Source organism: Leucoraja erinacea, chromosome 20, assembly GCF_028641065.1.
Source record: "Leucoraja erinacea ecotype New England chromosome 20, Leri_hhj_1, whole genome shotgun sequence".
Classification (NCBI taxonomy): Eukaryota; Metazoa; Chordata; class Chondrichthyes; order Rajiformes; family Rajidae; genus Leucoraja; species Leucoraja erinaceus.
This window is the reverse complement of record NC_073396.1, coordinates 9,572,121-9,586,962: the sequence shown is the minus strand read 5'-3', so window position 1 is coordinate 9,586,962 and position 14,842 is coordinate 9,572,121. Positions and strand designations below refer to the sequence as shown.

The window sequence follows — 14,842 nt, the reverse complement described above, 5'->3', positions numbered from 1 at the left end:
TCCAGCACTTTGTGGCTTTGTTCATTTTTGGATTTGGTTCTTTGTAAAAAAAAAAATGGGTGTAAGATGGTTCTTGGAACTGGTGTGTGTGTGTGGCCATTTTCCCCCAAGTGGGCCAGCATAATTGGGAGTTCAGTGGAAGTGCTGGTAAATTATTCATCTGGAGGCTGTTGGTTCTTTTTCAATGTAGGAGAGGAGATGGGTTTCTAAGAATGCGTCAGTCCATCATTGCATTAGTATCCACATTATTGATGATACTAATACTTGGTGTCAAATATTTCAACATTGTTTTGCCGGTCATAAACAGTGCATTTATATTACATTCGAGGCCAAAGAGTTCTGCCTGGGAATGAAAATAATGCGTTGTGTAATAGCTTTCTTTGCACAAGGCTGCGAATGAAGCCTGAGCTAATGTTATTAAAATGCTGGAGTAACTTATTTCCAAATAACTGGAGTTTCGGGCCGAGACCCCTTTTCAGAAGACCTTTCTGTCGAAGGGTCTCGACCCGAAACGTCACCCATTCCTTCTCTCCAGAGACACTGCCCGTCCTGCTGAGTTACTCCAGCACTTTGGGTCTATTTTCGATGTGCAGTTCCTTCCTAAAGGTTATTTTGCGTTTCTTGGCTTGCTTTTACCTTATCAGAATGCAGTGTTGCAATGTTGCTGCAATATTCTTATCTTTTGATTTCTTTGTTTGTACCCCGATACCTTTGCCAGTTGCACGAGCGACTTAACACCAGAGCTGTGGCTTGAGTGCGGTCCGGAGCCAAGGGTACTTTGGTGTAATGTGTTTTTGTTTCTCACTTTATCTCTGGCGGTTCTCAGGTTGTCTATTAATAGAGCGGCTGACTGTGGTTCACTTACAGGGTGGCGATGGTGTTTGTGGAGCTTACTGTAGATTCCAGTTTTAGCCGCCCTTGCGATATACTTGGATTTCAGACTCGTACTGTACCAGATATCATTTTGATGGATTGCCTTTCTGCATTCCTTGGTTATTTGAACGTCCGGTTGTTGTTTCCTTTCAGCGCGTTGCTCAAATCGAACGTTGATGCTCGGACGAGGGTCGGATTTATCGGTTTGATAGTCTGGATCTGGGCCACTGCAGGTTCTCGTTTGGCAGCCGCGATGCCTTTTCCTCCCTCTGCCCACCCCTCCCGCCAGCACGCTGAGTATTATTGTAGTGCAACTTGTCAGCCAACAGCTGCTGAGCTGAGAGCCAGAGATCCAAATGAGTCATTCTCCCTGAATGAGAGTCCCAACATTCATTTGCAACACCCACGACTGCTGACTCTGCAGTTACACCGTTTGACTTTAACTTGGAGATGCAGTGTGGGAACAGACCCAGTCGATCACTATCCTACACACTAGGGACGATTTGCAATCTATACCCAAGCCAATTAACTTACGAACCTGTACGTTTCTGGAGTGTAGGAGGAAACCAGAGAACCAGAAGGAAACCCATGCAAGTCGCAGGGAGGAGGTACAAACTCCGTACAGGTAGCATCCATAGTCAGGATTATACTTGGGTCTCGAGTGCTGCAAAGCAGCAACTCTACCACTGTCCCGCCACTAGGCAGACATGGGAATGATGGCTTCTGAGAACAAATTGTTGGTCAGGAAACATGCTTGGAGTAGCCCCAAGGCGTCAATTGCACAAAAATATTAAAAATACAAATTTGGACAAAAGTTAGAGAAATGAGATATTTTGAGTGCAGGATCACCTAGGGGCATTTATGAATCAAAATAAGAAAGTGCTTCACTTCATGCAGTTTAGTTTAGGTATATGACGTGGAAACGGGCCCTTCCCACTGAGCAATGATCATCCATACACTAATTCTATCCTATGCCCTGGGACAATTTACAGAAGCTAATTAACCTGCAAACCAGCACATCTTTGGAAAGAGAGAGGAAACTGGAGCACCCGGAGAAAACCCACGAGGTCACAGGGAGAACGTACAAACTCTTTACGGACAGCGCCCATAGTCGGGGTCAAACCCGGGTCTCTGGTGCTGTAAGATAGCAACTCTACCGCTGCCCCACTATGCCCCCCCCCAAACCACCCAGTTATGATCTTAATGGCAATTATTCTACAGTATAAGGCCATGTACTGCATTAAATGACTTTATCAAAGGAATTGCCTTTTCAAAGATAGCAGTGCTTCACGCATTCAGTCTGACAAATTTCTGCAATGGTTTCTACAAATGAAAAGTCAAGAATTGTATTTGTGGAAAATATAGTGAATGTTTCCAGGCCAAACAAGAAATAAAGCTGCATTGACAGTAGGAACTTTGTTAAGGGGCTGTCCCACTTGGGCGACCTAATTGACGAGTTTAGAAGAGTTTGAAAAAATGACATGTTGAAGACCAGCTTCGACTATGTTGAAGACCAGCTTCGACTAGCTACAACTAACTTCGGGAAAATTAGACATCGAATAGTGTAGAGTGAAGACGACCTCCTTCGATCTCTTTCCACCTCCCTGCGACTATGATGAAGACTATCTTCGACTACCCTCGATTACACCGACTAACAAGTCGACCAACTACGACCTCTGCGACTAAACCTACTAGTAAAAATCGATTTTTTTTTCCATGGCTATCTTTTTTTTACTCGCGGGCATTTTTTAACATTGAAAAAACAGCCGCGACATAGTTGATGCCACTGATTCACAACTCTCTTTGTGACAGTTTTTCCTATTCTCCATTTTAAATGGTTTATTCTTAACTTATGACCCCTGGTTCTGGACTCCCACAACATTGGGAACATGTTTCCTGCCTCTAGCCTGTTCAAACCCTTAATCTAATGTGTTTCAATAAGATCTCCTCGCATCCTTCTAAATTCCAGAGTATACAAGCCCAGCCGCTCCAATCTATCAACATAGGACAGTCCCGCCGTCCTGGGAATTAACCTGGTGAACCTACATTGCATTCCCTCAATAGCAAGAATGTCCTTCCTCAAATTTGGAGACCAAAACTGCACACAATACTCTAGGTGTGGTCTCACTAGGGCCCTGTACAACTGTAGAAGGACCTCTTTGCTCCTGTACACAACTCCTCTGACAACGATGCATACAATGTAAAAGTTAATTAAGAGGCCAGTCAGACTGGTCGGAGAACAAGGATGGGGAAGGGATGGCGTGAGGGAAAGCGAGGACTACTTGAGGTTTGAGAAGTCAATGTTCATACCGCTGGGTTGTAAGCTGCCCAAGCGAAATATGAGATAATGCTATTACTTTGCCGATTATCAGGTTATCAGATCCCTGTGTGTATATATATCCCTTTTGAAGTACGAGTACACTTCTCTTTTGAAAGTTATAGATGAATTTGCTCGCGTTGAGTGATTATCACCATTACAAATATTTCAAAAGTGCGAACAGCACGATGTGAGAATGGAGTTTATTAACGGGAAGATTTTTAAGACTTTTCGGAATGGTGACGGAATCATTTCACTGTCACGCACTGACTCTACAAAAAGGAAAGTAACCTTCTCACATGGTACCTGAGCTACATACCAGTAACATTCCTGAAACATGTTGAGCATCTTGTGACACCCCCCACTGTTCAGTGTCCCATTTATACTATGACAGCAGTAAACTCATGACTGTCACATAACAGTGTGTGGGTGTGGGCCTTTAGTTCTCTACTCCTAGCCCTTGTCGACATCTCCACCCTTTGCTTCCCCCCCACCCGACTGCCATTTGCTAATCAAGTGTTCCTAACCAATATCCACCCATCCGGACATAGAAAATAGGTGCAGGAGTAGGCCATTCGGCCCTTTGAGCCTGCACCGCCATTCAATCATCCAACTCCGTATCCTGTACCTGCCTTCCCTCCATACCCCCTGATCCCTTTAGCCACAAGGGCCACATCTAACTCGCTCTTAAATATAGCCAATGAACTGGCCTCAACTACCTTCTGTGGCAGAGAATTCCAGAGATTTACCTCTCTCCGTGTGAAAAATGTTTTCCTCATCTCGGTCCTAAAAGATTTCCCCCTTATCCTTAAACTGTGACCCCTTGTTCTGGACTTTCCCCACGAGTGGAAACATCCTCTCCTCATCCAAATGTTGATAGTCCACATCCCTCCATAGATGCTGCCTGACCTATAGCGTATCCGATTCAGATTCAAGATTCAGATTCAATTTTAATTGTCATTGTCAGTGTACAGTACAGAGACAACGAAATGCATTTAGCATCTCCCTGGAAGAGCAACATAGCACATGATTTGAATAAATAATAATAAGTGTCCGGGGGGGGAGGGGGTGGTGATTGGCAGTCACTGAGGTACGTTGTTGAGTAGAGTTACAGCCGCCGGGAAGAAGCTGTTCCTCGATCTGCTTGTTCGGCAACGGAGAGACCTGTAGCGCCCCCCGGATGGTAGGAGGGTAAACAGTCCATGGTTGGGGTGAGAGCAGTCCTTGCCAATGCTGAGGCCCTCCGCAGACAACGCTTGCTTTGGACAGACTCAATGGAGGGGAGCGAGGAACCGGTGATACGTTGGGCAATTTTCACCACCCTCTGCAATGCCTTCCGGTCGGAGACAGAGCAGTTGCCATACCATACTGTGATGCAGTTGGTAAGGATGCTCTCGATGGTCCACAACTGCTGGACAGGTGGGCTGAAGAATGATGGATGGAATTTAACACTGAGTAATGTGAGGTGTTTTGTTTTTCTGGCAAAGTCTAACATTGGGCAGGACCCACAGAGCGAATGGTTGGGCTCTGGGGAGTCTTTCTTGAAACAGTTCCTGGAAGGTGGCATCAAATAGGCTGGTCAGACTGTTTAAGAAGGAACTGCAGATGCTGGAACCAGGGGAGATGGGTTTAAGGTGGGGGGGGGGGGGGGGGGGGGGGGGGCGAAAGATTTAATAGGAACCTGAGGGGGTAACTTTTTCCACACACGAGGATGGTGGGTGTAAGGAACAAGCTGCCGGAAGAGGTCGTTGAGGCAGGTACTATCGCAACGTGTAAGAAACCAATAGACGGGTACATGGGGAGGGCAGGTTTAGAGGGATATGGGCCAAACCCAGGCAGCTAGGACTAGTGTAGATGGGGCATGGGCTGTTGGGCGAAGGGGCCTGCTTCCACACTGTATCACTCTGACTCTATATCAAAACATCAGGGCCTGGAATATTGGCTGTAGCTCTGCAGAATAATGGCAGCCTGCAAGGGCAGTGTAGGCGTTTGGAGTTACATCATTGTAACATAATGTCTCTGCTAATGGCTTATTTTAGACTCGCTTCTCTGGCTTCACTTGTCTTGGCTGCCTGGCTTTAATTGCACCGACCCCATGGCTCCAGTGATGTCATTAAGATAATTTAGATATCTGGAAGTTTAAGTTTTATATTAGTTGCTCCCTGTTCAAAATAGAACTGGCGGTCACAGGGAAACGAGGCCTTCATTCACAATGATGGCCAACTTACCTCTTCACTAATATTCAGTGATACTTTATTGCCACATGTGCCTGTGTACATGTACAGTGAGATTCTTTTTATTCTTGCATACAACCCGGTAAAAGCATACAGCAAAGTTGCAAAGAGTCGCTAAATTTCTGGGGCCAACAAAGTTCTGTAGCCGGGTTCGATCCTGAATACGGGTGCTGTGTGTACGATGTTTCTGTGTTCTCCCCGTGACAGTGTGGGTTTTCTCGGAGATCTTCGGTTTCCTCCCACACTGCAGAGACGTACAGGTTTGTAAGTTGTTCGGCATGGTATTAATGCAAATTGTCCCTAGTGTGTGCAGGATTGTGTTAAGGGCCTGTCCCACTTGGTGATTTTTTTTTTTGGCGACTGCCAGCGTCATATCAGGGTCGCCAAAAGATTTTGAACATTTCAAAATCCAGCGTCGACAAAAAAAATGTTGTGGCACTTGAAAAAACACCGTGTGTCAAATGTCATCATTTCACGTCATTACGCTGCAAATTTTTGGGTGACCTGATACTTCGGCCAAAAATGTTGGCTGTCGCCGAAAAAATCGCCGTGGGACAGGCCCTTTAATGTGCGGGGGTCGGTGCGTACTCGGTGGGTTGAAGGCCCTGTTTCCGCGTTGTATCTAAAATAAAAACTAAACAGACTTCTTCTACCTCAATCAACCCAACTCAGTATCAGTATATCTTTATTGTCATTTCCTGAGTACTAACATACCCAGAGGAATCAAAAAAACGTTGCTCAACCAGTGTCCATTCAGTGTGCAGTACAAATAACAACAAGTAAATAGAAATAAAAATACATATATCATGAACAAATTAAATTAAACACTCTACTCTCTACTAAACATCAACAGGCGTTCCGATCGACAGCTGCTGCAGTGTGTCCAGGTTGATGGTTGGTGCGCGATACTTTGGCAGGGGGCTAAGGGGCTAACTCGACGACTTTAGCATTGTGGTTATTCATTTATGGTTATCATATCATATTATCTGCGTTCATTCCGTTTACAGGCATGTTATGCTGCTGCAAGCATGAATTTCATCATTGTACCATTGTCAGTACACATTGAAATGACATTGAAACAAACTTGACTCTTGAACAAAGCTTAGATTGAAAACACTGCACAAAATCAGGAAACTTATCCAACTCGTGACAGCAAGACTTCCTAGGTTCAACCAGCCTCAAGAGGATAAGGATGGGATTGTGGTCTGTACGGGATGTAGATGAAGTGCCACTTCAATACACAAGGAGCAAGTCAACTACCCACCGTAGATAATCCATGTCAAAAGTATCCTGTTCACCATACAAAATCAGTGCTGGTACCTTTGAGAGAAGAAATCCTTCTCCAAAAAGACCACAAGAGTTTTTTAAATTATCCATACGCAAGTTTATTGTCACGTGTACTGAGGTACAGTTGTGTGCTAACCAGTCAGCGGAAAGACTATACCTGATTACAATTGAGCCATCCACTCTATACAGATACACGATAAAGGGAATAACACAAATAACATACACAAGAAATGTTCTGGTCACTCCCTTAGGTGCCTGAGGTGAATTTAAATGTACACTAACAGAAGGTTGAACTATATTTGTAAACTAGTTCTTATTACTACTGTGAATCTAAAATATTTTGTGATTATTAAAGATCTGTACATCAGAAGTGGAACTCCTGCTTCTAACCCAAAGCTAAGTTAGCAAGGAGCGAAGGGCGTTTTGCAAAATGATGAGCTTTCTCTTCACCTTTGCGGTGGCACAATGATAGCGTTGCTGCCTTACAGCGCAGGAGACCCAGGTTCGATCCTGACTACGGGTGCTGCCTGTATGGTGTTTCTACGTTCTCCCCTTGATAGCGTGGGTTTTCTCCGAGATCTTCCGTTTCCTCCCATGCTGCGGAGACGTACAGGTTTGTAAGTTAATTGGCTTGGTATAAATGTAAGTTTATCCCTAGTGTGTGTAGGATAGTGTTAGTGTGTCGGTGCGGACTCGGTGGGGTGAAGGGCCTGTTTCCGCGTTGTATCAACTAAAAACTAAACAGACTTCTCTTCTCGCAGCCGTGAGCCAGGCCTATTGCCGCATGTGGCATGGGAGAAAGTAAAATGCGTATTAGTGCGGGTGTCGGGGGTTATGGGGAGAAGGTGGGAGGGGAAAGATCGAAAGATGACACGATTGAGTGGTGGAGTCGACTTGATGGGCCTAATTATGTTCCTAGAACCTGAATCTCAATGACATTTGAGGAGTTCCATTGGATTCTGAGTATCCTGGTGCAATTTTGAAGATAATTGACCCATAAACAATGCTGTAAAAAAAATACTGAAGGTGTTGGATGTTTAAGAAACTGGTATTAATAGGGTGCACCACATTGAGATAATAACAGAGGTCACATAGAGACACAAGGAGCTGCAGATGCTGGAATCCTGAGCAAAACACAGACTTTAGACTTACCGTGCAGAAAAAGGCCTTTCGGCGCACCAAGTCTGCGCTGACCAGCGATCACCCCGCACACTAACACTAACTGACACTATTGTACACACGGAGGATTATTTATAATTTTACCAAGCCAATTACCAATCATTCCATATGCTAGCACTATCCTACACGTTAGGAACAGTTTAAAATGTCCAGAAACCAATTAACCTACAAACTCATACGTCTTTGGAGTGTGGGAGGAAACCGGAGCACCCAGAGAAAACCCACGTGGTCACAGGGAGAACATACCTCTTCATTAGATTTAGTTCTTAGGGCTAAAGGAATCAAGGAATATAGGGGGGGGGGGGAATAGCAGGAAAGGGGTACTGGAAAGGGGTACTGATTTTAGTTGATCAGTCATGATCATATTGAATGGCGGTGCTTGCTCGGAAGGCTGAATGGCCTACTCCTGCACCTATTTTTCCATGTTCTATACCCTGTATCAAGTCAAATGTATTGCTGGTATAACTGACCTTTAGGCGATTGGATTTGATTTCCATAGCTCGCTTTTAAATTGTGGATTGTATTTTGTAACCTCATTATCTTGGTGCCCTTGGTTTTGAGCAGAGAGTCATACAGCCTGCTCGATCAGTATGCAGAGTGTGGAGTTTCAGAGTCCTCTTCCGTAGTTTGGCAAACTTCAGGAATGAACTCGCAGAGTGTGGTCGGGAGGAAAAGTTAGAATGCAAGTGGCTGATCAAAACGCCGATGAAATGTCAGCGAGAATAAATGAGCTCATTGTGGCAAAGAGTAAGTGTTTTGTCCCAGTCACTCCTCCTGACTATCCTTGTTAATTTATGATCAACTGTGCCATCAGGGCAATGTGTGTCTTATGCTTTGCTTTTTTTAAATTTGAGCTCTTTGTATGATTCTTTGTCCCACAGACCAAGTACAGTGAGTAACTTATTCGGCACAGACACTGATTAATACAGCACTCACAAAGAAGTTCCCTATCACCACACTTTAGATGCATTAAGCGAGTTTGAATGGATCAAGAGGGTTTTGGATGGAAATTCCATACTGTGGGCTGACCATTATTTTGAAAAGAGGTTTTCTATTCTTGTTGCCGTTCTCTCTCTGGGATAACTTCAGCTTCGAGCTGCCCATGTGGTTCGTCTAGAAGGAAACCAGTTTGAACTTGTCTGTGTGAAGTCTTGTATCCAGCGGATTTGAATGCATGTTAGCTACCCGCAGCATATCTATGATACTGGGAACAGAGCTGGGCGGTTTGACGTTGGCTGTGGAATGAGATGAGCATGAATATTATATTTGCAGCCGGCTGTGTTTAGTTTTAATTTTAAACCTACAGGGTACAATCTTCTGACTTTTGTGCTGCAGATGGAATTTGGCGTCTGATGTACGCTGACGAGTTGCATTGAATGCCTTGAAATGCGAGCATTAGTGTGTACATCTACTGTCCGTTGCATGTATGTATGCACAGTTTGTGGATATTAGCCCAATCTCCATGCAGTACTGAAGATAGACACAAAATGCTGGAGTAACTCTGTGGGACAGGCAGCATCTTTGGATAGAAGGAATAGGTGACGTTTTGGATTGAGACCATTCTTCAGACCACTTTCAGAAGAAGGGTCTCGGCACGAAACATCAGCCATTCCTTCTATCCAGAGATACTGCCTGTCCCACTGAGTTACTCCAGCATTCTATGTCTATCTTCAATGTAAAGCAGCACCTGCAGTTCCTTCCTACACATTTCTTCCATGCAGTGTTGTCCAGGTACCATGCTGTTTTGATGCTTTAATCTATTACGTTCTCTCAATCTTACACTATTGGATGTGCACTCAACGGAACTATCCGCGGGGACTCTAAAAAGCGCAGAGTACTTGTATGACGTCTGGTGTCCAGTGGATTTGAATATGTTATCATGAACGGGGAGGCATGGCGGGGCAGAGGTAGAGTTGCTGCCTTTGGTCCTGACTGCGGCTGCTGCTGCCTGTACAGAGTTTGTTCCTTCTCCCTGTGACCGTGTGGGTTTTTCCGGGTGCTCAGGTTTCCTCCCGCACTTCAAAGATGTAAAATTTGTAGGTTAATTGGGTTTGGTTAAAATTGCCCCGTGTGTGTGTGTGTACATAGTGCTAGTGTAGGAGATCGCTGGTCAAGGGGCCTGTTTCCGCGCTGTATCTCTAAATTAAACAAAAGATTATGAGTACACAATCCTATCCTTCAGGGTGGAAATGGCAAAGACTAGAGAGCATAACTTGAACATCAGAGGGACAACGTTTAAAGGAGATATACAGGGCAAGTTAATTTTTTTAAACAGGGTGGTGGGTTCCTGGGACGCACAGATAAGGTTGGTGGTGGAGGCTGATACAATAGTGGCATTTAACAAGCTTTTAGATGGGCACCTGGATATGCAATGAATATAGAATTCTGCATCATGTAAGCAGATGGATCAGTTTAGCTTGGTATTATGTTTCGCACAGCCATTGTGGGCCGAAGGGCCTGTTTCTGTGCTAGACTCCATGTTCTATGGAAAACAGAATGTCAAGTCAAAGGTTTGTGCCTGACTTGAGCAAATAGAAAGATGCTTAATTCACATTGGCCTGAAAAATAGGCAAGGTGGTTATTCATTTATTTATTTATTTGCTCAAGAGGGTGAATGTTTATTTCAGAACCAACTCTTAAAATAAGTCACAGAGCCCTGCTGTATGAACATCCTCCTACACAATTGCCCAGAAATTCTGTTTACTTCTGCCTTAATTACAAAACTTGAGAATTGACTTAAAGACTCACAAGTGCTGGAGTGACACAGTGGGTCAGGCATAGGGTTGCCGACTGTCCCGTATTAGCCGGGACATCCCGTATATTGGGCTAAAATGGTTTGTCCCATACGGGACCCTTGTCCCGTATTTGACGGCTACTACTCGGGTCCAGGGGGCTGTCTGGTCGGAGCGCTGCATCTGGCTCCGCCTCGCCCGTCCCGACGTAGTGCAGCAGCAACGCCTCGCCCGTGGCCCCGTCGGTCAGTAGCCCGGCCAGCTGTCCAGCCTTCAGGCCTTCGCTTACCGCCAACACCCCCATCCCTCCTTCTCATGGCCGATCATCGGTTCATGAGTTGGATGGGGTGCTGGACTTTGCCCTGGCCAACACTCCTCAGCTGGCCCGCCGGCTGGGCTTTGTGTGCAGTCCAGTCCAACTCATCATTCACCCAGCCACGGCCGAGTCGGTCAACGAATTGTCGTAGGGAAATTGTCTCTTATTTTGACCTTTTGTCCCTTATTTGGGAGTGGGAAAGTTGGCAACCATACTCGGGCAGCATCCTTGGAGAGCATGGGTAGTTGACGGTGGACAAAAATGCTGGAGAAACTCAGCGGGTGAGGCAGCATCTATGGAGCGAAGGAAAGAGGCAAAGTTTTGGGCCGAAACCCTTTTTCAGACTGAAGAATAGTTGACGTTTCAGTTCCTGACCTGAAACATAATCTCTGTTTTCTCCCGAGATGCTGCCTGACCCTCTGAGTTATTCCAGCGCTTTGTGTCTTTTTTGTAAACCGGATTGAGTAGAAAGCAGCATGTTAAACGTCGGGTGGTACAGTGGTGATGCTGGGAGAGCTGCTGCCTCTTGGCTCTGGAGACCCATGGTCAATCCTGATCGTGGGTGCAGTCTACGTGGAATTAATACATTCTACCCGTTACTGTGTGTGTGTGTGACTGTGTTTGTGTGTGTGACTGTGTGTGTGTGACTGTGTGTGTGTGTGTGTGTGTGTGTGACTGTGTGTGTGTGTGTGTGTGTGTGTGTGTGTGTGTGTCTGTGTGTGTGACTGTGTGTGTGTGTGTGTGTGACTGTGTGTGTGTGTGACTGTGTGTGTGTGTGACTGTGTGTGTGTGTGTGACTGTGTGTGTGTGTGACTGTGTGTGACTGTGTGACTGTGACTGTGTGTGTGTGTGACTGTGTGTGTGACTGTGTGTGTGTGTGACTGTGTGTGTGTGTGACTGTGTGTGTGTGTGACTGTGACTGTGTGTGTGTGTGTGTGTGTGACTGTGTGTGTGTGTGCGACTGTGTGTGTGTGTGTGTGACTGTGTGTGTGTGACTGTGTGTGTGTGTGTGTGTGTGTGTGTGTGTGTGTGCGACTGTGTGTGTGTGACTGTGTGTGTGTGTGACTGTCTGTGTGTGTGTGTGTGTGTCTGTGTGTGTGTGTGACTGTGTGTGTGTGTGTGTGTGTGGCTGTGTGTGTGTGTGTGTGTGTGTGTCTCTTCCAAGGATGGAGTAGGTTGATAATTGACCATTTTTAAATTGCCTGAAGAATATGCAGGGGGGAGTTGGTGAAAAGTAAGGTGCAATTAGTGTAAATGGATGCTTGATGGACTCTGTAGAATGGGTTTGGCAAAGAGCCATATTCTGTGCTATATGATTCTGACGTTGACCATCTCAAGTTCAGTGGTGATCAGCAGAACTTTTCGAATGACGGCACCCAAGTCGTTGCTCTAGGTTCAAAGCCGTCATCCTGTCTCATTGTCAGTAACTCGTTTTCACCTCGCCCACAGCTAACAATGGCCTGTTTTCATTATTGCTACTTTTTTTGCATATCTTTCATTCATTTGTTCTATATCTCTGTATCACCATCTATATCTCTCATTTTCCTTTCCCCTTGACTCTGTCTGAAGAAGGGTCTTGACCAGCAATGTCACCTTATGCCCCTGTCCCACTTCGGAGACCTGAACGGAAACCTCTGGAGACTTTGTGCCCCACCCAAGGTTTCCTTGCGGTTCCCGGAGGTTGCAGGTAGTTGCCGGAGGTTGCAGGTAGTTGCCGGAGGTTGCAGGTAGGGCGACTGACAAAAACCTCCGGGGGATTATTCCTTTTATGCTGCCTGACCCGTGAGTTGCTCCAGCTTTTTATGTCTTATTGTCAGAGCTTCAGGAACACTTGGTTCGGTGTGGAATGCCCTAAAATTGATTGTGGCATTCTTGGCAAGGGCTGCAGTTATTCGAAGAATGTTCTTGCCCACTGCCTTCTGATCTACGTGGCTACCTTCTGTCTGCTTTCAAAACCCAATTCAAAATAGCACGCAAGACCTTTGCGGAATAATCCTGTGTGTCATGTTGAACGCAAAGGCTTGTGTTGTGTCTGACAGGGTTCACACGGTGGAGGATTAGCCCTTTCTTTTGCACTGTCATTATTGCTGATGCAAAGAGGAGTAATTGAGACCTGAATGTCAACTTGCATGGCAGAGATGGAGCCACAACCAGCTAAGCTAATGCCAGGAGCAAGTGTATTGATGCCAGCTACACAGGTTACAGTAAAGAGGCTTTGGAAAGATTCGAGGAATGGATTTTTAATCCATTCTGACTAACAACAGACTTCAGAAATGAACTGTGCATGCGAGGTCTCGTCAAGTAAAAAGTATTGACCTTAAAGAGGCTATCAGAAGTGGTGGCACGGTGGTGCAGCGGTAGAGTTGCTGCCTTACAGGTTCGATCCCGACCAGGGGTGCTTGTCTGTACGGCGTTTTACGTGCTCCACGTGACCACATGGGTTTTCTCCGAGATCTTCGGTTTCCTCCCGCACTCCAAAGACGTACAGGTTTGTATGTTAATTGGCTCAGTATAAATGTAAATTGTCCCTAGTGTGTGGAGGACAGTGTTAATCTGCGGGGAGCGCTGGTCGGCACAGACTCGGTGGGCCGAGCGGCCTGTTTCCACGCTGTATCTCTAAACTAGACTAAACTAGTTCAGTTTATTGTCACATGTACTGAGGTGCAGTGAAAAGCTTTTGTTGCGTGCTATCCAGTCTAAACATGATTACAATAAAGCTGTTCACAGTGTACAGTTAAAGGGGACAACATTTAGTACAAGGTATTGTATCCTTTATTTCGTATCTCTATTTCTCTTGCTTTTGCATGTTATTACTTTTGCATGTTATTACTTTTTCCAAGATCAGAGCAGGGAAACCATTCCCACTTACTACACACCAGGGCCCTTATCAGTAATCACCAAGTCTACATCTTGCACAATCATGCAAAATGAAAAGACCCATTTAAAACATTTCACACATAATACACTAACCAGGATGGAACAATATAAATAGTACAGGTAAAACACAATGTTATCAGTAAACCACAATAAACCACATCAAAAATGTATCCACCTATCGTGTGGCCAGCCACAGAATCAAGTGACTTGATACAGAGTGCTCTCACAGCCTCTTCCAGCTTTTTTGATGCTTCGATATCTCTTGCCTGATGGCAGGAGATCCAGGGTATGTGGAGGGGGTGCTTTGTCTGATAAAGTCCCCTCACTACCTGCAGACGTCACCCATCCAGTACAGTTCCCCTCCTGAAATGAGTGAGGCTGAGTTTCCTCAGGAAGTGCAGTCCTGAGCACTGTCCTCATCTGTTCCTGTAACACCTGTAACCTATCTGCAGTTTATCCTGCTATCTCTCTCTCTCTGCGATGAAAAGTCAGAGGCTCCATGTTAATCTACAACTTCCTTATCTTTTGTAAACCCATCTGCAGTCGTATCTTCTCTCTCTGCGGGGGCTCGTTAATCTACAAACCCGCTCGTCTTTGGGGTGTGAGAGGAAATCTGAGCATTTGGAGCAATCGCGTGCGGTTTAGAAGAAGCACACACAAGCTCCACGCACGCACAGCACCCGAGGTCAGGATCGAACCCGAGTCTCCAGCGATGTGAGGCAGAGGCTCTATCAGCTGCACCACTGTGCCACCCTTTCTCTTCTGAAAGTTGTTGAATTTATTAAAAACACTCTTTTGGATAAGAAAACATGTAAATCATTAAAACGTCTCCTCAGTTGCCTCTGGCACGTTTCCAGTTACAATTAAACATGTGGTCCCCAAAGTGAACCTTTTGCCACACGAAACAGTTTCTGCTTATTTACACTATCGAAACCGATTTGTGAAATCTGGTACCATTATGTGAACTTTGACTATACCCTCCAAGGCCTTAACATCCTTCCAAAGGTGTTGAATCCAGAACTGAACT

General features: G+C 45.4%; 1 protein-coding gene across 3 annotated transcripts in view; it reads left to right on the top strand.

The window, feature by feature from the left end:
* rhbdf1a (rhomboid 5 homolog 1a (Drosophila)) overlaps positions 1-14,842 on the top strand; it is a 230,213-nt gene that overhangs the window by 56,081 nt on the left and 159,290 nt on the right. Inside the window, exon 1 of one of the 3 annotated variants that reach the window (XM_055651196.1) lies at positions 8,617-8,637. The exons of the other annotated variants lie outside the window; for them this stretch is intronic. The gene's annotated coding sequence lies outside the window, so the exon portion shown is untranslated. Of the gene's footprint in view, positions 1-8,616; positions 8,638-14,842 lie in introns of those variants that run through there. 3 annotated transcript variants of the gene reach the window in all.